A 26,235-nucleotide genomic window follows, 5' to 3' on the forward strand; every position below is an offset into this window, starting at 1 on the left:
TGATGCACCGCCACAAAGAAAAACTCCAGAGGTTTTGTTGGAGACAGGCTTATTTGCTACTTTGTCTTTGTACGAGATGACTAATAGGTTTGTGAATAAACATGATATGCTTTCAAGGGTTTGATAGTGAATACCCTGATTATGCAAATCTGCCTCCCTCCCGAGGATGGGGGTAAATTAAAAAAATGACAAAGCTTTTCTCTGGTGTGGCACTAATGTGAGCTTTTCTCTCGTGTGTGACCTACATTATTGAGGAATTCTCCACATTTTTGTCACACTCTTGACAAATCTTGCAGCAATAATAAAGCTCACAAGATGAACATTTCCAACAGAAAACACATCCGTGCACAAAGGATCTCTCTCTCTCTCTCTCTCTCTCTCTCTCTCTCTCTCTCTCTCTCTCTCTGCTCCACAGTTTCTGTGCCAGCATCCAGTGCAAAGCTGAGCCTCGATACAGTCCTTGTTTAAACCTGCCCGGGCTCCTCGCTAATCAACGCTTCAGCAGCAGAAAACGTGACACCACGACACCGGAAAAGTGACACAATGAATGTTTTAGTATGCTGTACTTCGTGTTACATGTCTGGTGTCCCAAAGTGCCGTCAGTGGATCAAACCACTTCACAGTCCATTCTCACCCACAGACTGACTTCCCCCATCAAAGACAACGTTACGATCTCATATCAACACAGGGTGTTTTAAAGCCTGTTGAGCCGAGGTGGCTGAAATAAAATCCACCCACACTTATATCATAAAAGAATCCATACACTTCTGTGAAATAAACACTTTATCTTCCAGGAAAGAGACACATTGTGTCACATATATACAGTATATAAGGATCTACGAACTAAACTGATGAGACCAGATGATGGGTCCCGATCCAGGTGTGTTTGGAAACCCTGCAACATGTCTGTTCTAAATACAGTGTTCAGTCTTGACTCTTGACACACTAACGCTCTGCTTCAAACTTTAATAATCTTAATACATTCGAGAGGCTTTGCTTAATGGTAGGTAACTAAATGTTGAAGTGCAGGTGCTGTGTTAAAATTCTGCTATGAGCTGTGTTACTGTTCAGTTCTCCTGTAGTCTACTGTCATTTTGTTTTTCTGTAGTTCTAGTCATTTGTGGTGTTACCACTGTTCTCATTCTGTAATGTACTACACAAAGAGTACTGAGCCAATTTGCACCAAACTTGGTGGAAGGGTGGGGGCTGGTCCAGGGAAGAACCCATTAAACTGTGGTGTGGATGAGGTTAAAGGGGCAGGTCCACAAAGTATTTTATGACTTTTCTTAACACTGCGAGAAATGTGACAATTTCTCAGGAAATAATGTTTGGATGTTGAAGTGAAAAGATATATATATGGTGTTGACATCTATGAGTTTGAACACTTTGGTGCTGATCCAGATAATAATCTGGATCTGGTGGAGGAAAATCTTTGGCCTTGGCAGTGGTATGTGCTCTAGTGAGTGTCATTCGAGTTGCAAGAAGTTTTTCCTTGTAAAAACAGTCTATAGATAGATTCTAAATGCCTTTGAGACAGACTTATGATTTTGTAAAAATAAAACTTGAAATATATTTTCATAGAAAAAGAAAATGAAAATAGCACAATGTGAAGTTGTGTTGCTTAAGAGGAAAACACAGGACAGTTCTGCATGTTGACGGTTTCAAACGGCAACAAGAAGTAAAATCCTTCACTTTCCTACGAGGCCAGTAAATTACTTTTAGCCCAGACGGCTCTTCTCAACCAAAAGGTCCAAACAGTCAAAAGATTGTTTTCAGGACACAGTTTGCATGTCCTGCCTAAGTTTCCATTCATCATCACATCCTGTGGGTAGTTAAGTGTCCACATCTGACATCAAAATCTAATTTGGGCAAATAAGGTGAAACCATGGCCTCTGCATTAGTGAAGATGGGACGCTGCAGACACATCTTCAGATTAAACCTGATCAGATGAATGTTTTCCACAGAACTCATTAAATGGTCAGAGCAGGCTCACAGTGTCAACTGAGGCTGCAGCTAACTATTATTTTCATTAGCCAGTTATCTGTCAAATAGTTTCCCCATTAATCAGTTAATAAACTTGTCTATAATATGCCCCTGTTATTACCCTGGTGTGGTTTCAGTTCATTAAACCAGAATAACTTCATCTTTTTATACAACAGCAGTAACTAACCAGCCTCTGTGTCTCATCTCAACCAGCCCTGCTCTCCCAAACTGGGGGAATTTGGTATCTCCCAGCCCCCGGAGCTGTCACAGCTAAAGGTTAAAGGTCAAGAGCAGCAAGACGAGCCCTAACAGACGCAGCAACCTGTTCCCTTCAACTGTCTGCCTCACTCAGCTGCCACCACAAAGGCTCCAACCCCTCCTAAAGCCTGTCCCTGCAGCTCCAAGCCTTCTGCTTTTCCAGCCCGTCACCATTCCCCCGCACAGAGGAAGAGTTTCAGGGAGACATTATTTATGTCCAGGTGCATTTTTACAACTTCTTTGGCTGAATCTTTGTCTCAGATGTTCCATTATTCACCTACTTTGTGTTTAAAGGTTGTTTTAAGGTGAAATCCTAAAACTGATGTCTCTATTTCATGATAAGGTCCTAATAAACACCTCCCTGTGTACAGTATTCTATTTTTATGTGTTAAGTGTAGTAGTAAGCTGTTTCTGTCTCCCTGCCAAGCGACTTAAGGGAAACAGGACCTCGCTGTGTTCTCCTAATTAATGCTCTATGCTTGTTGCTCTATCATATTTTAATCTACCAAGTAAATTAAAGCCGTAAATCACTCAGCACCTGTGGCCCCCTGTGCCAGCATGAGCGACTGGAGGGAGGAGAGACGGCGGACGTTTAGCTTACGTCCAGGAAAATAACAGCAGACATCTGGAAGCAGAGGTGTCAAAACTTTATTGGTACTGACTGAAATGTGTTTGAATCAAGGCCTAAAATCTGCCATTGAACGTCTGGCTACGTACAGTAGTCAGAGGATACAGTCGACCCCCCAGTGGCTGCCCACCACTCAGATTTGTTCAGTGATAGAAACCTGTCTGCTGTAGACTGCAGCTCAACCAATAAAGGATCATTGAGCCCGATGGCGAAGTTGATATTTGGCAGTAAAGAAATAGGCCGACAGTAGAGTTTTGCAGAGAGACGTGTTGATATGCTTCAATGTGAAGCATCAAAAAACTAAAGTAAAGTTTGGAACAAATGAGCTTCATGTCACAGAGAAGAAGAGAAGATGTTTTCATGAGTCGAACCCTTTGACAGGTTCATTTCACCACTAACAGTCAACTTTAAACTTGGCATTAAGCAGAGGATCCGTTGCTATGGTAACCTGCAGTTTTATATACCGTGGTTAAACTGTTGACCAGAGCCACGTTCGATGTGACCCGCAGTGGTTCCCAACCTGGGGGTCAGGAACCCCCATCAAACCCCGAGAATATGGGTCAGAGGATGATTTATGGGATAAGAGAGAAAAATGTATATTTCCCTTATGTTATGTTATGTTTTTTTTTCTGAGTATTTTCATCTCTTTATTCTTCTAAAACATCTTCAGAATGTGAGAAGAAAGGAGAAAAATAACTCTCTGCTTGCTCACAGTTCATGTTTTCAGCAGGTCATAGCCCTTTTCAAATAAAGCTGTTTGACATTTTCTGTCCAGTTTCTCTTTTCTCTGTCGTACGAGAGTAAATTCAATATATTTGGGTTCTTGACTCTTGGTCAGATGAAACAAGCCGTATGAAGATGCACTCATGAAAATAATCCGTCAGCTGCAGCCCAAGTAGAAAATCATTTGTAAAACAGGAAGAACGACTGGAAACTAGCGGATAATGAGCAGTCTGGCTCAAGACAACATATACAAACAGCTGAAAACACAAAAACCGCATCAAGGAGTCCACCAAGTCTCCAAATGAATCACAGTCCGCTCAACTTGTTGACAAAAGTGGTGCCACGAGTCAGATTTTCCTCACCAGATCTGCAAACATCGCTGCCAGAATGTCCAGCTGTTTGTTCTCGTTTCCAGAGACAAGAAACCAAAAAAGTTTCCAAAGCACCAAACACTGAAAACCGTCGCGACCTGAAAGCCGGCACTGAATACTTGTTTATTTAGTCTTTGGTCAGATGTTTGCTGAGTTCAATCATTTGTCTTTATTTTAGTCTGTATTCTGTTTCAGCAAATTTCTCGCACAGCTGCTTCGTGTTATGAAAACATGAAACACAGATGCATTTCAGACGTTTGTCTTCATGTCTCGTAGAATAACATTTCCTAAGACGTACAGACTCAGATACTGACTTGGCACTTAGAAAAGATTTAAGATGTCAAACTTACTGTTAAGACAAAAGCTTCAATTCTGACACTGGTTTTCAGATTTGACAGGTTCTGTGTTTTTGTTTTTCTAGCTTAAAGTCTAGTTTGTTACTTTTTCAAACCTAAGCTGTTTGACACTGGCTTCATGAGCAGGACAGAGGCAAAGCAAGACCAGGCCGTGATGGTGCTCAATGCAGGCACGAGGCACTGTGTTGTGCACAAACAAATCCCCAAAGGCGACGAGGCGTTTGATGTGCAATGGGGCGTTGAGGGCCACACGGAGCCAGCCCTCCCCCTCTAACCTCCACGAGCTCCCTGACATTGAGTAACACACACACACACACACACACACACACACTTCTCCTCAGAAACAGCTGACGTTTTAACAGGCTTACAACAGCTGACAGGCTACAGGTGGGGCAGAGGGGACCCTTCATAAGCCCTCCAACCTGCCCCTCCTTCTTTTAGTGCCCAGCTCATAATTCTCCTCAGCCACACACACACACACACACACACACACACACACACACACACACACACACACACACACACACACACACACACACACACACACACACACACACCTGTTGTGACTCCAGAGGAATTGTCCTCTGTGAAAAGCCTTCCCTCATACTGTATCACCCACCTCCTCACACACACACGCTCTCTCTCTCTCTCTCTCTCTCCCTTTCGGTGCATTAAAACGGGGGCTTTATGACCCTCCAGCATGTGTTTGAGTGTGTTCACTGTGTCCGACTATGACAACAGATGCTACCTTAGACCAGAAACTACGGGCCAAAAGCACTAAGCTCCTTTGCTCTGCTTCAGCGGAGCCGGTGGCGGCTTTACGGCAGAGAGAAAACCACGCTGTCATGTTAATCCATAATCATTTTAACCCACAATACCCAGGTTTTCACTTCAATCACCACTGTGTACAATCACAGTGACAGTTTGACCATATGATGTGGATCTTATAATCCTGAGGTCACGCTTGAGTCAAGAGATAATCGACCTCTAAGTCAACTTGATTTATTATCACAGGGTATTAATGTTTCCTCGACTGTTGCGAGTGAAACTTTTTTTTTCCTGGCATTTGGATTCAGCAGCGACGCAGCGAGACACCTCCTTTTGATGGAGACTAAAAGGCTCCGTCACAGGAGTCTTATTCAGGAATTTGTAGATACCACCCCTCGTGAACAGTCTCCCAACGCTTTTGTCAGACAAAGTTTCCTGCAAAGTGAATTGTGGAAGAGCACAAGCAGGATATTTAGGATGACGACTATCGGTTTGTTAAAAAAAAAAATAAAAAAAGAAGCAAAGCTGGGAAGAAGAGAGGGGATTTGAAAGCGCAGCACTTCTTTGGATTGGATGAGAAAACCATGGGGTAACAGGAAAAAAAAACACATCTCTGGATTATATATTCTTGCTGGGTGTGCAAAACAGAGCAAAAAAGAAGTTTCCATAACTTCTAGTGCAGACTTTTTAACCACCAAATCTGTTTTTTCTTCTCCTCTCTCTTCGTTCATGGGGAACCAATAACCAGCTGCTGACTGTGACAAAGGAGATGACTTAACGCTCATTTACATTTTGTAGTATAGCTCAACAGGCAGAAGACGCAGAGGCAGGCTGAACCACTGTGTTCTTGTGTAGCTATAAGCACGGAGCTCAGATACAACACTGAGAGTTGGAGGTTATGTTCTCTTGTTCAACTCCTCCACAGGCAGAAGCAGATAAACAAGACGAGGTCAGAACCCAGAACATGGATAGACTGCGTCATATCTGCTTATCTCCTACTCTGTGCTCACATATACAGTATTTTTATACTTTAAAAGGAGCTATGTGTAAGTTTAGCTATACTACATAGCCAACGTTAGCATTAACAGCCGTTTACTCACCCCTTTATAAGAAACGTTGTGAGTTTAGCTCCAAACATCTTTCATTTGCTCACCAGCTGTCTTCAGTGGTGAGAAGCAACGCTCTTTGTTTTGCTTCTATTTCTATCACTTCTTTATTTCTACTAAAATTAGCATGCTAACCAGCTAGCCGTGGTCTGACCGGCCCATCTCATCACTTTCTGATACTGAGTCACTGCAGCGTCCAGTCTGCCCTGAAGAAGTAGCTGCTCAGAGGGTGTATTATAACCTCTTGTCCTGAAAATGCAATGATGGCTGAATTAAGCTCTGATTAAAACTGATGAGTAAAGAGAGCAAAACTTACCAATAGCTCCTTTGATAACGTGTTTTTAAATGTTTTTTTTCCTGACACTGTTTTAGTGCCACAGCGTCTTAGAGAGGAGGCCGTGTCGATGAGGGAGTCAACAAAGACAGCGATTTTCACACCGTTCCTCATATCCTCAGTGTCCTGCCATTAGCCGACACTGGTTTGTTTTAACCATGACAACATGTCTTTCACCAGGAACATATAGTTGCCTAAACTAAGCAAAGGGTTTTGGAAAGCACTGATAAAGATTTTCTTCCTGCTGACAGAAGCAACAGAAGCTCCTATATTATATATATATTTATTTTAATACAATCGCTGCTAACCGTTAAACAGCTAGCCCGCTAACTGCAGCAGGCGATGGCAGTTCTTGTTCTGCTCTGCTGCCGTGGAGAACTTTACATAGCAGCACATGTATCAGTTCTCCACCTGAGCAGAACAAGAACCATCACAGCTGCAGTCGAAGAGGATGGAGTTACAGTCCGTCTGAGAGACCTGCCTGCAGGCCAGCTGGTCAGCAGCCACTGAACCTTCTCATTAAGGTACTTACATATAGCACCTCATAAATAAATGAATAACAATGCTGTCCAAACGAATATTCCGTATGAACTAAACAAAAGGTGTGACTTGTTGTGGTACAGTTTGTAAACTGAAGATAGCCTAGTGGGCTATCTTAGTGACAAACATCCGAAAGAAGCGTCAAAGTGGTGGAAAGTTACGAATCACAGCTTCGAGTCAGGACTTTCAGAATAAAAGCAGAGCAGAAAGAGGATGCAGATCGTGATTAAAATTGTGGATTGCGATTCTTCCCAAAAAGATTGTTATATGATCTTTCTGCCACATCGCCCACCCCTACCTCAGCCTAATGATGCTGATCAGTGCAGCGAAGGAAGATTTCACCATATTCTTATCTCATCCTCCCTCTGCTCTTGTTTTTCCTTGCACTCCCCTCGCCTTTATTTCCTTTCTTGAGAAGGCAGGAGGACTCTTTCTCTCTGAGCCTGGTGCTGTTCCAGCTGTAATGTGATAACCAGTTCAATAACATAAACAACTGCCAGAATCCTCCAGAGGAAGGATGCAGAGAGAGAGAGAGCAGGAGAGTGTGTGTGTGTGTGTGTGTGTGTGTGTGTGTGTGTGTGTGTGTTTATGAGTGTGTGTGTGTGCTGTGTGTACATGAGTCAGTGGGTGGATGTCTGTGTGCGCTTTGGTTTTTACATGGGAGCGCGTGTGGGCTGGAGAGCAGGAGAGGCCTGGGCGAGAGGTGAGGACGAGTCAGCCATTGAACACCATCAAATAAAACGTTATCTAATGCCTGCACTGACACGGCCCGCCAGAAAACAAGTACACTCTCTATCGACTGAAAGCACGGCTGTGCTTTTGCCCGCGAAAAACACTCCTCGCTGACGCCGTGAACCGGGTTTGTGCATCAGAGCAGGGAGATGGATTTCAGCAGCACTTTAAAGAGCCGTCAGGGCATCTGAACACTTTCTGAGCATAAATTTAATGACTTGTGAGACCTTTTTTAAAAGCTCCAAAAGAAGGATAAATACTTAGAATAATATCTCCATGGCTAAAAGGTCGGAAACAAAGATACTCTAGGCTCACAAAGAGTAACTTCCCCTGTGTGAATGTGCAGAGCAGAATTATGACACTATAAAAAGGTGGACACACAGTGTGCAGCCGTTCTGTTTACCCAACAGGAAATGTAATCACATATTTTTTAAGATATTTTTTTAGATGTTGAAGTGAAAAAAAATTCTTTCTTTCTTGAGCTTTCAATCATATTTCAAACAACTTAACCATACATGTGGTATTTGCTGCAGCTCGCTATCATTTCTCTTTAGTACCAAGTGAAATGTGTAGCGTTGGATTCTTAGTTTCTCTATGATCAGATGTTCTTTTGTTTAAAGGAAAAGTTTGACATTTTGAGAAATTTGCGTATTTGCTCTCTTTGCGAGAGTTTGGTTGCTTGGCAACCTCACAACTGTAAGAAGCCACTACTACTGGACGCTATTCAGTTACTGAACAAACGAGATAATGTGTTAATTAGTAAGTTTAAGAGTGATTTTTTTAAATAACCTCTTGACAGAGCCAAGCTAGCTGCTTCCCCCGCTTCCAGCCTTTATGCTAAGCTAAGCTAAACTAAATGGCTGCTGGCTTCAAGTTGAACATTAACCTGCAGACATGAGAGTGGAATCAATCTTCACATCTAACTCTTGGCATGAAAGTGAAAATTGTTATTGTTAAACTATTCCTTTAAATCTATTGTTTTCATTTTAGACTGTTTTTTATTTATTTTATTTTAAAAGAACCATGTGCAGCTTTCAACATAAATGCACCAGATTAGAGCTTCAAGCTAATTTACATCTGCTGTTCCTTGGCAGGAAAACTACTTTTTTTTTTTAAAGGACAAAAACATGTTTCTGTTCCCTTAAGTATCCGCTTGGTTTTCGACACAGAGTTTCAGGTGACACCCAGCCCCAGAATTTGAGCCTCACAGTGTCTCTATTAATTTTTGCATTTGCATAGTAAAACTAATGGAAATCATCCTCACACAGGTGAAACAACACACATTTTGTGCCCCAGTAACACTTGCACACATGAGGAAAGACACGTCCTGTATGTTTTCATGCATGAATACACATACACATGCCTGGAATCAAAGCAACATGACACGCCAACATACGAGCATAAAGAGGAGTGTGACTTTGGACGAGTGGATAGGGGATTTTTCTGGCTGCTCCTCCCTCTACTCCTCCTTTTTCTTTCTCTCTTCCTGGAACCACTTCCAATTCTGAGTAATAGCTATTCTACACAGAGGAAGAATGAAAAGGAATAAGCTAACTCCCTCCTGTAACCCCCCCCCCCCCCCATCTCTACACACTCTTTCTCCATGTTAGCTCCAAGCTAACTTAATGAGCCCTGCGCAGATGGTCCCATAACACCGCCACAGCTGCGTGACCGTAAAACGACGCCACGCCCCAGCGCGGAGGAGGTTGATATACATTCAAATATTCAAATGAGGCCGTAACCTCTCCACCGCGCTCCGCTGGAAGTGGAGGAGAGGTGTGGGAGGGATTCGATGGAAGAGAGAGTCAGTGGAGAGTAGGGGGGGTGGATGGAGGCTAGATGATAATGATGAAGAGCAGGAAAACGCAAGGACCTCAGATCAAAGAGAGGCAGGGTGAGGGAGAGAGGTGAGAAGGCGAGAGAGAGAGAGAGAGAGAGAGAGAGAGAGAGAGCGGGAGAGATGGGTTTAGAGAGAGAGAGCGAGGGGGGGGGGGGGTGAGAAGCCTGGGTGTTGTGTTTCAGCTCCTGGCTCTGCTGCTTGCTATTTCAGCTGTGCCGGAACACTGGCCAGCAGCCCCTGCTCTCACGCCATTGTAACCCCGTCAGTATGGTGGCACACTGCAGCTGAAAGTCTCCCAAATCTCACCCCCCCCCCTTCACCCGCTTTCCATCTCACACAGATCTGATGTGTGATTGGCTATAAGAGGTGACTGAGGTTGCATTTTATTTCCTCCAGTTCCATTTCAGACCACATGGACCTGTAGCCTGCAGAAGACTGTTGAGCTGAATAGTTAAAAAAAACAAAAACAAAACCAAACCAAAACAAAACAACACAAAACGTGGTGACTGAGTTAATCTCACGTCATTCATCTGATGATCGTCACAAGCTTTGGCTCTGAGGCCTGCCTGGCTGAGCCAACACGAGCAAAGAGGAAACAGGGCAGGAACTGAAGCCAAAAAGAAAGCGAGTCGGTTGGTATTTAGGGAGACGCCTCGATTCAGACAAATCATGAAGGAATGTGGTGCAGCCAAAAACAAAATGAATTGAAATTGAGGCTATGAGCAGTGAGGAGACGTCTTTGATTACGCATGCGTTTCTTTTTCAGCGTCATTGAGGTTCAAATCTGTAACAAAATAAACTGTAATTTAAAAAAATTTCAAGTAATCTAGTCAAGCACCCTTGACTTTTTTCATTTCACTCTTCTACCTTTTGCCTTCTACCCAATACAGTCCTCCATGTTTTAAAAAATTTGTCACCCACAGTAACAAAACAATATCTGACAAAAGCAGCTCAGTCGGTGTTACTGCTGGAGTTTTGTGTCGGGAGAAGAGCTGTGATTATGAAACCTTTCTGCTTCTGGAGGCAGAATGATGTGTTTTCTGAATACTGGATGATGCATCTGAGGTAGCAGCACTTTCCTAAAACAGATGTATGACATTTCAGAGAGAAAGAGAGAGAGGGAGGGTGAGAGAGAGAGAAAACTTCTACTGTATATCACCTCTTTTCTCTCGTAGCTTCTTCTTCTCTCGTAGGTGTGCAGCGCTCCTTGATCCTTGTTCCAACTCCCCCCCCCCCCCCCCCCGCGCTCACTTCTTCCTTTATAATCTTTTGTGAGGCATTGTTCTCGGAGCTCCTTGGCAACAATATCAGATAGACCTCCAGTGAACCCTCAGTGTAGCACAGCGGAGACTGCAGCTTGAGTCATTGGACAGAGAAGCTTTAATCCAAGCCGAAATATAATGCTGCCGATTGTCTGTTGGTAATTCTGAATCTCAGTAATCCTCCCGGTCTGTGCTGCTCTTACTGGATCTTTCTTACATCCTCTGTAAGTAACCTTCAGGTCCAGCTGGGTTATGAAATAGTTTGAGTTTGCAGTTATGAAATGTTTCACATACATGTGATACATTGGTTAAAAAAGGTCACTGCCATGACCTTTTAAGAGAAAGTAGGGCAGGATCTGTATCTCTGTCAGACATCAGATCTGGTATTAAGTGTGACAACTTCAGCCTTAAGTCCCATGTTGACAAGCATCAGTCCCTCTTCAATGCCCTTGAGCAAGACACCTTGCCACCTAAACCTCTCTGACCTTTCAACCCCTCTGACCTTTAAAGTTACTGTTCTATAGCTGAGCTGAAATGACCTTGACCTCTGACCTTCCTAAACTAAATCAATAAAGTCTCACACGTTGAGTGTTGCAGGTTGTGCATTCAAAATGTGCAGCAGAGGAACAGTATAAATAGGGCAGAAATTGTATTTATATCGGAGAAATATTCAAAAAGCCTCGTCCTGTGTTCACTCTCAGTGCTGTTCATTTAGTTTATCGCTTTCCTCCTTTTCACTCTCTTTTAAAAAGATCCACGACTACTGAGAACATAATGGAATTTTAAATAAAAGGCCACAGAGCTGACGGTTTGACAGAAGCTGAACTAAATGGATTCAAATTGAATATAAGTGGATTTTGACACCACAGCCCAGTCAAGGTCAAGCTGGGCCTGGTTTCTGCGCAGCGTTGCAGCCTTCCGAGCGCTGCCACTACCGCTCCAGCTCCTGTTATTTAGGGTTAATCCTGCAAATTGAGTTGGGTTTAAGTTGCATTTAACCTACATAGAGTCCGTAGGTTGTGTCTGGATCCAGGACCACTGGCCTCTGATCCGCTGCCGCACACTCCGTACAATGTCCATTTGGCTAGCTTTGCTTCTGATGACCTCCAGTATATTAAAAGAAGGAAAATACAACTTAATCTGGATAAAGTGCTGCAGCAAAAGGCATGAGAGAGAGAGAGGGGGAGAGAGAGAGAGAGAGAGAGGGAGAGAGGGAGAGAGAGGGAGAGAGAGAGAGAGGGAGAGAGAGGGAGAGAGAGAGAGAGAGATAGATATGACAAAACAGCACAGACAACCAGAGATGAAATGTAATTAGAGGGCCAGATTCCTACAGATTCCATAATCCCTGATCAAAATAAATGTTACGTGCGTTCAGTGTTTTCATTTGCTCATCTGTCTCTACCTCGTAGCCAAAACGAGGTCAGTGCAGAATTCCATTTTGGCTCCGAAGCTGGTTATTTCCAGCAATTTCTTCTGAGGCGGAGTGGATAAATTTAGTGCCCTGAACAAGATATTTTTAGCAAAAATCAACAAGCGAGTAGGGATTTACCACTCTTTTTTTTTTTTTTCTATTCCGTGTAACTTTTACGTAACAGATCTTCATAGAATGACTGCAGTGAGTAATGTGAACAGACCTGGTGAGCTGTGTGAAAAAATGCAAATTATTCTATAATTAATCAGTATATTTTACAGTGAGACTAAATAGGAAGGACCTCTGCATCCAGCTCAAGGGCACTTTGGCAGAGCCCTCAGATCTTTCATATTACAAGACATCCTCTTTAAAGTCCAGGCCACCCTGCTGTCCTACTTCCCCAGAATCCATGATGTGAGGACAGCGGACGACTGCCCTGCTGCTCTCTGTTTATCTGGGAGACGGATGGAAAAGTCTGTGGTACACCACAGAGGGTTGATTATAATTTTAGGCTGTGGTGACAGTCAACAGTCAGAGCAAACTTTACCAAACAGGAATATGAGATCCAACTTTCTCTTTCAGCTCGGAGGCTGCGAGTGCCACACGCGCTGAAATCCGAGACCAGCAGTTGCCGCTCGTCCAGAAAGCCGCGATATATAAGCTTGTTTTCATAGCAACACTCAACTTCCTAATGTTTCACAATCACTGATTTAACCAAATAAAGACTGACTGACTGGTTTATGAGCACGCTTCTCCACTGACTCAGAGGTCAAAGAGTCACAGAGAGGTCAAAGGTTCTTCTGCTTCCAGTTAAAAGGGCAATGGGTAATGACCTTTTGACTAAACAGTCCCACGATCTAAATCAGAAACCAGTTCAGGCACTAAACTGTTCTGCATTTACACCACATCTGAAGACACATCAATAGTGTATCAAAAGGCCACTACAAAAGAGAGCCAACATATTGTTCTTCATAATTTACTGCTGCACAACTGTGATGTGCATTGGAATGGTTGTTGGAAAGGTCACGTGCAGTGGCAGGAGGTACAAGATGTTTTTCACTCTCCAAACTGTTCTGTTAATTTTCTGCTTTAGTGTGTGTGTGTATGTGTATATATATATATATATATATATATATATATTTAAGCTACAACAAAATATTTGGCAAATTAAGTTAGGTTTTCTATATAATGTTATTTCTTTATAATATTAAAACCACAGTCCACAGAGAAATGCACACAGCCTGTATTCAGAAACTGAGCCTTAAAACCAGCCGTCAGGACTTTTGGAACTTTGTGATGTCACATCAAGGCAGTCAGCCACGCCCCAAGCCCCGCCCACCTGGACCCACCAAGCAACCTTGCAGGATTTTTTTTCTCTGAGTGTTTACCTGAAATCTGCTATATTTCTATTCGACCATTATTCGATTATGAATAGAGGGTTGCATGTATTGTTAAACTAAGCTCAACCACAACCTGGATATAAGACATTCACCAAAACAATTAAAGTATTATCATTATGTTTCACAAACTGTTGGACCAAACATGTCCATCAAATTAATTTCGGGAGAGAAATTCCATCTATAATTGACATTCAGTTTTGCTTTCAGCACTTTAACTTCAAAGTCTCATGCCAAAGTAAAATATCGGCTATTTGAACGACTTATAATAAAGAGCAATAAAAAATGACTGTCGATGTAAAAGCGAAGCACATTTTGGGGGATTCTATTGAATCTATGAGTCATCTTAAGAGCTCTGTTTATAAAATAGTAATGTATTTAAAGATTGAATCATCTGTGTTTGTTAAATATTGAATGATGAATTTAATATGGAAAAATGTTCCAAGTGGAATGCGCAGACGTCTTTGACATTTCATTGACCCCTCAGATAATGATACAACAGCATCTCTGAATGAAGAGGAGCTGAAAGACAAATTGCAGAATATTGCAGCATCAAAACCCAAAGGAGTTTCTCCAGTGACCATCTGAAATAATCAGAAAATTTAACTCTATCCAATGGTGGTTTTCAGTCATCACAACAAAAACATACCAGGGGCTGTGTGACGATTCCCTCTCCGACCCTCACTGACTGTTAGTTAAATAAACCAACGTAGTAACGCTCTCAGAGGACAGATGATGTTCTTAAATACATCCTTCTTTACACACAAATGTGATTTGTTCGCACAAAAGGCTTAATTATTAATCTCCTCAAAAGCTCACAGCAAAGATAGATATGATGAAAAATGAAATTACAAGATTGCTTTTTAATTTGTCTCCCCCTTTGTCGTTCAGTGCTGTGACTGCCCCTCTGGAGATCGCCCATCAATCAAACACTTGTTTCCATTAGGTTAAGTTACTTTATTTGTACCCGTAGGTAAACTTGGTTTGCAGTAAAAAGAATCATCAATCGTACATATTTATCACACAGCACAGACGTAAACACAATGTGCACAAGGTGAATAAATAAATGCTGAATGAGCAATTTGAAATTGTGAACAGCTTTTGAAAAAGCTCTGATTGTCTATGATTGCATGAGGTGGTTTTTCACTCTTCACCGAAATTTGAACCACAAACCGAAAATACTGTAAACAAACCAGAAACATAGAAACCCAGAATTTCTTTGCAGCAGACAAAGTTTCCCAAAGAAAAAACTTTTTTATTATGAAAATATTGCATATGGTGGGAAATATTGCAATATTCAATATCACTGAATATCAGCCCAAGCCTATTTCCTAAGTGGTTTCAAATCAGAAAGTCAACAAGTTATGAAGTTATCAAAGGATTTTGGTGATCAAATTTGAGTATTGAGACAACTTGAAATCTTCATCTTTAGCTTGCTTCTACAAAAAATAAAATAAAATAAAATAAAATAAAAAAATCTAATAAATAATATGAATCTAGTCCAGGTGAATCATGACTGGTGCTGTCAGAGAATTCATCGATGAGTCCATAAACAATCAATTGACATTAAATGTCTTAAATGTAACAATCTGTGGCTCCAGCTTTTCAAGTCTGAGACTTTTTTTTATGTCATATCACTTGGTGACAGATTACTGAAACAGACAGACTTATTAACATGAAAGAATAAAATAACTGATGTGATTAGTTTATACATTCCTCTGATGGTACAAGCAGCAAATGGAGCTGAAACAGCAGTGATAATCCCTGTAAAGGTTCAACATCAGCTGAACATTTGATTTGTCTCTGAGAAATCACTCAGAAATCCTTCAGAGTGTCCAGCAGCAGCTGAGGAGCTCACCCAGACTGCAGCCTGTCCAAAACAAACACAGCTAAACCAACAGCAAACCACCAGCAGGCTGTTTGAAGTAGCCTCTATGCTGCATAATCAACACTCCACTCCGTGGCTCAGAAATCACTCCGCTCACTAAACTACCACTTCACAGAAAAACCACACTCTTCAGTCCTCCTCCTCCTCCTCCTCCTCCTCCTCCTAGCATCACCTCCACCCCTGCCCCCTGGTCTGAAGAGCCCCCGCCCTCCTTCTTCCTCCCTCTTCCCTCCCTTCTATCTGCTCATTACCTTAATTGATGTTTAACCCGTAGATCAGCAGCTGATGATGGCTCAATTAAGAGCTTGCTGGAGGACAGGGATTAGTCCTGTGTAAGTAAGGCGGTTTGTTGCTTTGCAGCTCGTCCTCTCTGAACCCTAATCCTTCACTGCAGCCCCGAGGGTCAGAGCTGGGACGTCATGTTTGCAAAGACCTCCAAGCGACAGAATGATCACACCGTGCTCGGAGGGCTGGGTATCTTGGCATTTTTTAAGGCTATTACAAATGATTATTTTCATTATCATTAATCTACAGATTATTTTCAAATTTTTTGGTCTATAAAATGTCACCAAATTGCAAAAACAATCTCCTAGAGTCAAGATGATGTCTTCAAATTGCTTGTTTATACCATTTAAAATCCAAAAAAATCTATTCACTGTCATAGACTAATGCAAATATTCACATTTGAGAAACTTTTGGCATTTGTTTAAAAATTATGAATATTGATTCATTGATTATCTAAACTTTCTGACAATCAACTAATCCATCAATCTACTGCAAAACATTTCATTATGGAGCAAATAAGAGTTCAAGTTTGATACCTTTCATACATCTAGTTATGCAAGTTTTGGGGCTTTGAAAGCCTCGCACAGGAAAATGGACCAAGCACAAACCACAGACCGAACAGGGCAGATGCTCTGTTTGAGTGTTTTAGCTACAAGTGTTCCCAGCTGGTGTGAAAATAAAAGCTGGTAAATTACAGCAGAGCAAAGCAGAGTCAGGCTCAGCCAAAAACACAGGAATCAGATTCATTTCAGCTAAACTGCCAGACTCTCTACCCTGGCAAAATGAAACTTTGTGAAAAGTGAGAACAGTTTGTTAATGTTTTTTTCTGGTTAAACACAGAGTTTCCTTCCAGTAATTTGCTTCTGTTACATCCATACATTCATGCTTTCCATGATTATGTTCATCGTCTATTCTATAGATTCTGTTTTTCATCAATCAATCTACACTTTGGTCTCTAAAAATGTCAGAAAACAAGTGCTTCTTACATGTTCACACAGTTTCTACTTACAACAACAGTAAATACAGAAAAGTTGCAAATGCAGCAGCTGGAGGCTACAAATGTTTGTTATTATCTTGGCCTATATCCAAAATTTAATATCTTGATACAGTACAGCCCAAATATTGCACCTGCATATGATATTATCACTGGTGGTGGTGGTTATAAAATAATTATATTGTTGTATTTTATATTTCTAGTATAAGCGATACTGCCACTAAACAGCAGATCTAGTTGTATGTGTCACATGCCAAATATCACAAATGGCAGTATATATATATATATATATATCATGATATACAAAAATACTGAATAATATGAGGAAATTTCACAGGATTCATATCATATTTCCCACCATGTCCAATATTGTCATAATCTAAGTCTAGTTTGACACTTTTATTTGGTAAAAGCCTACTGTCCTAACTATTAGTCAAATGAGCCTGAGGATTCACTCTTCACCTTGGAAATAATAGTTCAACAAAAAATTCTTCTTTCAAGGTCTGCTTACTTGGTTTTTCGACTGCTTTCAGCCACATCTTGTGGTCTTCACTTGCAGACAGTTTTCACCAACAACAGTATTTTTGTCAAATGATTAATCAAGATACAATTGCTGCATATCAATTTTTGTCATTCAATGAGGAGAATAATTCTGAAAACCAAACAAGTATATAAACCTGTGTGATATATATATATATATATATATATATATATATATATATATATATATATATATATATATATATATATATATATATATATATAATCAGAGTGATTATGTTTTGCTGCTACTTTGTTTGGGAATGTGAAACTGAAAATCGATCAAATCAAAACGACAGCACGTTGAACTTCTCCCCTTTGGTTCAGGCCAAAGAAAACAAACAGTAGGTGTGATCAGCAGCATCAGGAGAGGCAAATCTCACCCAGTCTGGTTCCTCCACTCTGTGTGACAACGCTATTCTGGCTGCAAGCACAGACGGGAGGCCATTTTGAAATCGCAGTAGGGGGAGAGTGGATTGTGAGGTGAGGCTTGCTGCTGCTACTTCCCACATTAAGTGGCTGATGGTCTCCTCTTTGTGCAAAAACACCTTTGGCTTTAAGTTCCATTAACAGAGAGGGAGTGAGGACATTTCTTTCCCTCTTTCAATGTGCCGGGGTAAAGCGCTGCCCTGCGATGATTGAATCATAGCCATAATAGCAGAAGGCAGAGGCCTGCTGTGCGGCTGAGTTCTTCCTGTTCTCCTCGCTCAGCGTGGGAACAGCCGTGGACAAAATCTGCCTTGGAATCAGCGCACAAAAGAGGCCGTGAGAGCAACAAGACCAGAGCAGGTAGTAATTGCTCCTTTCTGCTGAAATGCTTCGTCCGTTTCAAAAGGAGCTTGGCTCGTGGTGCGAGGCTTTCAGTTTGACACCAGTGGAGGGGGCATGTTCGTCTAACCACTCTTACTAGGAAGGTTTTTTCAGCCATCGAGGGACAAGAGCACGGGTCAGCTGCGGGCGAGCACACAGAAAACACATGTCCAGCACTGAGGCTGCTCTGCTGTACAAGGCTGAGTTGAAAAGGTAAACAGCCAAATCACAGAGGTGGCCGGAAGACAACAGGGCAGCTACAGCAGCACAGCTCACCTCTACTCAGCAGCAGAACTCTGCAGCTCTATCTCCTCCTGTCTGTCCAGGTTCATTAGTGTTGGACTATAAAACAAACCTTTACCTCCCATGGCGTGCTGATGTCATTTTCTGCTCTCACTTGCTAATGAAGCCTTGGCTTCAGCAGTGATTAAAGCCCATCGATACTCTGGCCAGGCCAACAAACACATTGATTGGTAAAAATTTGACCCCAGTTAAAATTACAGTGCAAGCCAACGTCCTATGTGCTCTGCTGTGAGAGTCTTGATGGCCCTGACTAATGGTGAGCTCTGGAAAATCTGTCAGGGAATGAATGCTCTTCAGTTTAATTCAAACGTTTGGTTTGGACCTTATCCAACTCTCCACAGACCCTCTCTGCTCGAGTGTCTTCATTACAACAACACCAGTATGTTGGGTTGGGATTTGATAGCGTTTAATTTAATCTAGGACTCAGAATAAAGACTACATTCATCAATCAGCTCAGACAGCAAGATACACCTGGCCTTTACTTGGGTCACATGCTTGTGTTTCTTCTGGTCCGGTTCAACGGCCCAAGTCTGGCCCACATACAGCATGACTGTCAGATGCTGTTTCCACATCTGGACCAATTCTGGAGCAGACACAGAAAATCTTCCAGCTGTCAGTTAATACCACAGCTGGAATCTACCCAGATGTGGAAGTATATGATCCTGAGTCGACATCTTATAATCTTCTGACTTGTTTGACCAACAGTCTTAATGTGTGGCATTTTTGCTTCATACATGACTTGAACAAATAATTGATTAACAAAGGTGTGGATAATTTTCTATTGATCCATTGATCAACTCATTCATAATAATTTAAATCTAAAAATCAGTTTCAAATCTGCAAACAGCATTTCAATCATCACATTCATTGTATTTAGATTCAGTTTAGTATCAAAAAACAGACATGACTCACATTTTTAAAAACTGATGCAAAAGACTAATTTAAAGAACATCATGTGTTTTAGATTAAGTGTTTGCAGTTTATGGAAGTGATTACCCAAATTGGACACAACAATCTCACCAGAAGGTCCATTAGTGGCGGTTCTGGAGCTTTCAGTCATATCACATGAGCTTTCTCAGCAGATGGAGTTTTCTCATCCATGTTGTTGTGATTGTACTTTCGTAGCCAACATGGAAGAGAAAATAGAAATTTGAACATCCACAATTTTAAATTCCATCTGCTGAGGAAGATCATGTGCCGCAATCAAAAGCTCCAGAGCAGCTTCTCATAAAGCTTGTGGTGAGACTGATGTGCCAGCTGCTGTTTCCAAGGTCAAGAATGAATTTTAAATCCAAACTACTTAAATAAGTTTGTTTTACATTTTTCTTTTCTGATATAAATGCAGAGAGTAGAGAACAGATTTGTATCAAACTGAATCTGATTCTTTTACCAAACCCAAAAGGAAATGGCTACCAGAGCCCACCTGTTCCAATATCTAGCTCAACTTCAGCTTGAATTACAAATATATTTATCAATTAGTCAGCTGATTGAATATTAACCAGCATCTATTTTGACATTTGATCTGATATTTGAGTTTCAGACATTTATTAAGTAAAACTGTCAAACATTGACTGGTTCCAGCTTCTCCAATGAGAGGATAGGCAGTTTTTCTCTGTCATATCTCACAATAAATTAAATAAATACATAAATTAAGTCATCTGAAGCTGTTACCGTGGGCTCTGACGGGCATATTTCAAAATGTTCTGACACTGTACGGAAAAACGAAATCAACAAATCAGTTAACAAAAGAATCCATAATGAAAATAAGTTGCAGCTGCAGCCTGAAAACACACTGAAACACAAACAGAACTTGTATATGCTGTTACACACGGGGGAAACTACATGGCTGTGCACTTAAGTCTGCTGCTTCATTATGCCTCTGACAGACAGTGACGCTCTGTAATGTCTGGAGAGCACGACGGCCGACTGCCTGGGTTTGCAATTCAGCAGGAAGCTGCAGCAGGAGAAAATGATTGTACTTCCTCAAATTAGCAGAGGCAAGGAGGGAGGGAGGAGGCGGGGGTGTTGGGTTTTTTTTCCCCTCTCTGTGTTTTGACTGTAGCCAACAGAGCACACGATGGAGCACATGGCTGAAGAAAACCACAAACCCAGTCCTGTTTCTTCACAGACCTCGACTCTGTGAGTTTGGACGGATGTTCAGCAGAATTAATTCCAAGATGATTTCTTCACTATAAAAACTGTCTCCTTAGGTTTTGTCCTGGCGCGGCACTTTACTCTTTTGATGCGAGCGTGGCGCACAGCTTCGGCAGCAGTCACGCTTCTCAGGGACACAAAAGCCCATTACTGGAGCTGAGCCCATAAGTTAACTGGAGCTTAAGCCTCCTTTTACAGTTACAATATTTTGTTCAATTTATGGATTGTGTTCCTGCGTGAGTGCATGAGCGAGGGGAGAGTCCTCCAGAGACTCAAGAGAGAGAGACTCTCCTGCATGAATGTAATGTGAAAAGAGGCATCACGTCTCAACTAAAGTACATTATCAACACTTCTTTCATCCCCCATGAGCAAGAGTTCAGCAGCCGCTGATGGAAACGATGATACAGACCTTCAATAATGTGAGAAGTGAGACCACAATATATCTGCATAGTCACATTTCACATGGGCAGAAAGGATATGTGTGTGGGTGGGGGTGGGGGTGGGGGCTCCCATTACATCTTGACAACACCAGGAACAACAGAGTGCTTATTTTTGTTTGTCAGCCAAACCCTTGATCACGCTCACACCTCAGACAAGAAAAAGAGTGGCTGACAGAAACCTCCTCCCTGCTGTCTCTCATGTATTTTAGTGCATCTCTATGGCTTTATTAGACAGAGTGAGTGCGAGTGTGAGTGGAGAGGAAATAAGGAGAGAGTCACGGTTCACACTCTGTGCCACGTTCATGTCACATCGTGATTCCATCGTCATTCACATCAGCATCTGGGAAACTCTGACTCTTCTGAAAGCTCCGACCTATCTGACTTCGCTCTTCCTAAACTGAATGTGCCTGAAAACCAAACAAATACGGACACGTCACATCACCTAGAGACCGTTGTCCAAAGCAATTCAACCCAAATTTAATGGTTAAAGTGTTATACTGTCAGTTCACAGTGGTTTTAAATCTTCACACAACCAATTCTGTTATCATATGACTGAAATTTGACCAAACTCTGAGTATTTCTTTGGCCTATCTGGTGGAATTTGTTCTGCCCCAAAGGCACCAAACTTTCAAACAAGTATCACTTTGAGGATTTTGAGCTTTAAACCAATGAAAAGCAGATGGATGAGAGAAGGAAAAGCCTTGAGGTTGGAAAAGTCCAGTTTCCTCTGAATAGAGAGTCTGATTCTGCTTAGATGTCCGTCCTGATTTCACCTCCGACCTCTAGTTTGTCACTTGCAGGGACTAAGCCTGACTTCAGCCTGGTAAAACAGGTTTAGTTTAACACAGGAATCTTGGCCCCTCAGTTGATTCTGCAGTGAATATCTCCAGCTTTGGTGTTTGAAGTGACAGATTCACAAACATTTCTGCAGGAGACATCTGTGTGTTAGGGGATCTTTCACTGACTTGAATCTGAGACCTTATCCTAAACCATGCAATCAAAACATGAAACTGCCTCTTGCAGTCCATCCCATCAGTCACTTCTGTCTTGTATCTCCGTATTACCCTTCTTATCTGGACAAACAGTCATCTGTGGTTACCCAGAGCCTCTGAGGCGAACTCATCCTACTGCCAAAGACTCACGAAGAACCACTAATCTGCTCCGCTCTGACTGCCGGGACGCTCACCAGCAGTTCTCAGCACCCTTTATCTGGACTGTCTCCCTCGGGATCCCGTGACACCTTTTTGGCAACCTGGACTTTACCTGCAGGCGCTGCTGAAACACTCATCTGTCCATGCCGCAGCACATCCCTCTGCTGCGCTAGATAATGATGTAATAGATAACAGTTCTCCTCCTGCCTCCTGACATGTGAGACTTCTCTCCAGAGACGTATTCTCATTGTCTGGCTGCCCTCTAATCCCAGTCACCTGCCTCTCTGAGATGCTGCCAAAACCGATGCTGGATGTGGAAAAACTGACAGAAGGTGCATTTCTCTTTCCAAAGGATATATAATAAAAGCTCAGTGCTGACTTGACAGGAGCTTTATTTAGGTTTATTGATATCATCATTACAGGGCTGCTTCCACGAGTAAAATGGTTTCCGGGTTTGAGGAGGAAATTAGAAGTTTGATGGCACTCTCTCCCGGGAGAAAAGCAATTACGCACAGCAATGAGAGCACAATTGTCGGAAATGGGCTCATGAAAGAGACATAAAATTATTCGACCGACACAATAGCTTAAAGGATATGAGGAAATCATCCTACATACATACATACATATATATATTTAATTATAGAGAAACAATTTCCCCACTCACTCCAGTTTTCCTGAGGCAACAACAGCTCTGCTCTCTCCGTCTTTATCCGCGTAAACCTGTCATTCAGCGCGTAAACCACCAAATTGATGGCGCGATAAAAGTTGTCGATAAACTCGACGTGGCTTTCTCTCGAGATTAAATCCATTTGCGAGAAATGGAGAAGAATCGCGTCAAAACCTGGCTGACACCTGACGTAAATCGTTTGTGACAGCTCCTAATGGAGTGTTATGAAGCACGACGCTCAGAGCCCGCCGGCTGCGGGGCGGTATTTACAGACGGGTCCGTGTGGAGAGGACCATGCGGGGAGCCGGGGAGCAGAGAGCTCCCGGCGGCAACACTCACGTTAACTTGGCGCGCCGCATGAAGCGCCGTCTCCTCGATAGGAAACACGGAGGAGAGAGACCGGGGCTTCACAGCGAGCAGCGCCGGAGTTACCACAACCACAACACTGGTTATCACCGGTTATCAACTCCACACAAACACTGACATGCAAATACCTCCGCGCCTGGACGCACAGCTGTCAGAGCTGCCCAAACACAGGAAGCGGCACAAAAACACACACACACACACACACAAAAAAAAAAAAACGAGAAATGCGGACACAAGCTGGTGAAGAGTGACTTACCCGAGCAGTGTATCCACATCTGTTTGAGGAGACGGAGCAGTCAAACGTCTCACTGTGGCGCATTCAGAAACGCACTCAAAGGTTTTCACAAAGACGAAGTGTAACTCTCCGCCGAGCGCGGTGAGGCACCAATTAAAAAACCTTCCTACTTGATGTACAATGTAACTATTTAGTTATGGCAAATGGTGCCTAATCTATCCTGAGTGGCATTGCTCCGTGACCGACGCGGGATCGAGCCAATGGCAGCGAGCCGTCAGCGCCGCTTCGACCAATCACGTCCCCGGCGCTGGAGTTGGTGGAAGGTGAGCGGCGAGGTAGGAAGGGCTGATGGCGACATCATGTGTTTATATCCCTCCGCTTGTCGTGTTTGGAGAGCAGCGACTGCACTTTCGCAGCTTCTCCGGTGCGGAGACCCGGAGGCCGCGGTCCTGCAGCTCACCTCAGCCGCGGAGAGCACCACAGTAAATGTGTGCTTAAGCACTTTTGGACATTTACGCACAAGAAGTGTAAACGCCTGGACGCCACCGTGTAGACCCGGCAGCAGTTTTTAAGTTGTACATTCATCAGCAGGGAACGTATCACACACACATCAGTGTGTGTTTGGTGTCCTGTCGGTTATTAACCTAAAGATTTCATTAAATAATTCTCCGCTTTGTTTACAGATAGTACATGTTTTAAACTAGTGATAAAAAGCAGTATATTTGACTGTCAGAGAGGCGACAGATTCACTTTCACTGACTGTCAAAGGAGTGCGAGTGCCCGCCCTACTTTCTCTACTCCCGGCGGAGGAACACGATGTTTACAGTGAGGGAGGGAGTGACGTTGCAGTGACAGAGCAGCGTGAGGCGTGTGACAGGGAAGCACATGCTCAGAAATTTCTCTTTCACACCAGCTCCAGTTTTTCAGGAGGTCTTTATGCAACACATGTTCACTCTTTGTTTTAATGTTTTCATTATTTCCATTTTTACTGTCTGTGCTCAGGGTCACGTCACGTTACGTCAGCGTGGAGCAAATGGCCTGGCCCAGAGATTTGAAGTAATAAGGCAGAGATGTTATTTTTTTTGTTTTGTTTTGTTTTCTTGAAATGTGAAAGTAAAATGATTTAATATTGATTCTACAAAAGCAGACATCAGTTAGCCAGTCACAAACAGTTCTTTAACAACTAATACAAGGCGCAGTTTCTTAACCAACAGATACATAAACATAAATAAAACTAGTACATCTAAAAAGATAAAGAAACCCATTTAAAATGTTTATTTGAAAAAGCATGTTAAGAGCAGAGGGTAAAATTGGCAGTTTATTAGGTACAAAACTAACACTGAAAAATACAACAGTTGTAATAAATGCTCATTTTGGAGGCTGTGTTGAATTCTATTGTTTCTATTATTTTGACCACGCCTTATATATCAAAGAGAGTAGGCTAAATGTATAACTGAATACAAATTTCAAAATAAACCTACACTTCAATCAACTCCTCTTCCCTGAAACACTGGATAGTTTGACCTTTATTTAAAAGAGAAACCACAAAGAGGAGAGATTTCTCTTTTTTGCCAACAACTTATAGACGTTTGAAACAAGAACAACAAGCAGCTCCAACGGGGCAACTTTTTTTAGGTTATTAGGTTGAGGCCACAAGAAAATCATCATGTTACAGTATGTTTTTTTTTAAATATAAGTTACTTTCCATTTAAAAACATTTGCTCTGCTGGTTTCGTGACAGTATTCCTGTCTGAAGCTAATGTTATGTGCAGAGTTGACCTCAGCAGTTTGGGGGCCCTGTGCAGAATTTGACCTCAGCTTAAACCTGAGAGGGAAATGAAAGACAACATGGGTAGCTTTAGGGATGTGGTGTATGTGCAGTTGGTATTTGAGATAGTAAAAAAATATTTCACATCCGAAACAGTTGATTAACAGTTTCATCTCATTAACTGTTTCAAAGTCAGGTCAAGAAATCCTGTAAAATCTACAACAGAGTTTGGTAGGAAAATAACATTTTCTTAATATCACTCATGTCCATATAGAGGCGTTAGCGTGTGCACTAACACATGCCTGGCTGTGATGTGTGGTCGTCACATGGAGGGAATGTGCCACACAGTCTGGGCTGCCCTGTCACATTAGGTGAAGTATTGCACCGTGTTTGAACAGCAGTACACAGCAGGGGATGGACAGCTGGCTCCACTCCCACCACCTTTTACAGCTTCAATATGCAACTTTTCTGACATCAGGAGGAACACACAGCAGGACTCCCCTGACTCTGCGTATTCAGACAGGAATCCCTGGGTTTGCATGAAGTCCGGGGCTTGACTTCAGTTCTAGGATAAGATAAGATAAGAACGCGACCTGCAGAGGGAGAGGAGGCCAGAGCAAACATCTCCTGCTGTGATGAAAAAAAATGTCAATAAATGTAATGTTGAAAGTCTTCAGTGATTTGTTAATGAAATAGATAAAAAACGAGGGTGCACTAAGAATAATAAAGTAACTAGTAGTATAGTAGTAGCGGTGAGAACAGCTCAGAGACAGACTGAGAGGGAGAGCAGCACAGAGAGAGATTACACAGTGTTTTCTGCTTTACATAAGAAGCTTATGCGATGGGGTTTTTCGAAGGAGAACTGCAGCAGTCAGATGGACGTCCTGCTGTCTTCCTCTCACGCCGGCCTATGTGTACAGCTGGG

At 42.3% G+C, this 26,235-nt stretch overlaps 1 protein-coding gene across 8 annotated transcripts in view; it reads right to left on the reverse strand.

The window, feature by feature from the left end:
* Positions 1-23,807, reverse strand: part of mef2d (myocyte enhancer factor 2d) — a 103,762-nt gene extending 79,955 nt beyond the window's left edge. For 4 of the 8 annotated variants that reach the window (XR_011686584.1, XM_071468214.1, XM_071468213.1 and 1 more), the window contains exon 1: positions 23,564-23,807. The gene's annotated coding sequence lies outside the window, so the exon portion shown is untranslated. The remainder of the gene's footprint in view (positions 1-23,563) is intronic. The other 4 variants (XM_071468215.1, XM_071468212.1, XM_071468216.1 and 1 more) reach the window with 3 other exon arrangements.
* Between the last annotated feature and the right edge of the window lie 2,428 nt (positions 23,808-26,235).

This window comes from Trachinotus anak, unplaced genomic scaffold (assembly GCF_046630095.1).
Source record: "Trachinotus anak isolate AG129_WGS33_773 ecotype Australia unplaced genomic scaffold, CSIRO_AGI_Tana_v1 ptg000032l, whole genome shotgun sequence".
In the NCBI taxonomy this organism is placed as follows: domain Eukaryota; kingdom Metazoa; phylum Chordata; class Actinopteri; order Carangiformes; family Carangidae; genus Trachinotus; species Trachinotus anak.